We start from the raw sequence: 1,022 nt of genomic DNA on the forward strand, positions 1-1,022 counted from the left end.
GAGGGAGAGAAAAGGAACACTTGATGCCCATGTGGAATGTTAAGAGCTGGTGGACCTAAAGATGGGTGTGGTGACTTGATCCTAGTGAGGTTGAGGCAGGAAGGTCAGGAATTCAAGATCATCTATGCTACACAGTATGTTTGAGGCCAACCTGTGATGTCTGTTTTAACCCTTTTTCCCAAAAAAACTAAGTAGTGGGCCCTGTCAAAGGGTAGGGCTTACAGAATGGAGCAATGGCTCAGCAGTTCAGAGGACGAGATGCTCCTTTAGAGAACCCAGGTTCAATTCCCAGCAGCTCACAATTGACTGTGATTCCAGTTCCAGGGCATATGGATATGCTTGCAGGCAAAATACCCAAGTTTAAAAAAAAAAAAAAAGTGGGCTGGGCGGTTGCCATGCCAGCACAGCAACTCTAGTTCTCTGAGAGACGGACATCGGGATTAACACACAGCACAACTTCAGGTTCTTCAGAGAAGCCTTTATTCCACTTTATCACACAGTATATATAGCCCTCAGCAGGGGAGGCCGAGCCAGCAAAAGCAGAAAGCTCATCACTGTAGGGGTAAACATCTTTAGAAATATTGCTGAAAACAGCAGATTGTTCTTGTTTTTGTTCTTGTTTTCGGAACAACCAACCACAAGAGTGCAAAACAGATCAAGTGGAGGTGCGAAGGCCTGTCCTCAAGGGACCCAGCAGGCAGTGGTGTCACACACCTTTAATCCCAGCACTTGAGAGGCAGAGGCAGGTGGATCTCGGTGAGTCCGAGGCCAGTCTGGCGAGTTCCAGAGTGAGTTCCAGGGCAGGCTCTAAAGCTACAGAGAAACCCTGTCTTGAAAAACTGAAGAAAGAAAAGTGGACTAAGCTGGGTAGAATGATCAACATCGTGATCCCAGGACTCACGGGAGGCCAAATAGGAAGACTGTGAGCTGGAGGCTACCCTAGAGTCTAGAGTAAAACCCTGATGCAGAAACCAAACAGAGTGTGCAGTCCCTAGGCTGTAGAGTAAGACCCTGATGCAGAA

Source organism: Microtus ochrogaster, chromosome 16 (assembly GCF_000317375.1).
Source record: "Microtus ochrogaster isolate Prairie Vole_2 chromosome 16, MicOch1.0, whole genome shotgun sequence".
NCBI classification, from domain to species: Eukaryota; Metazoa; Chordata; class Mammalia; order Rodentia; family Cricetidae; genus Microtus; species Microtus ochrogaster.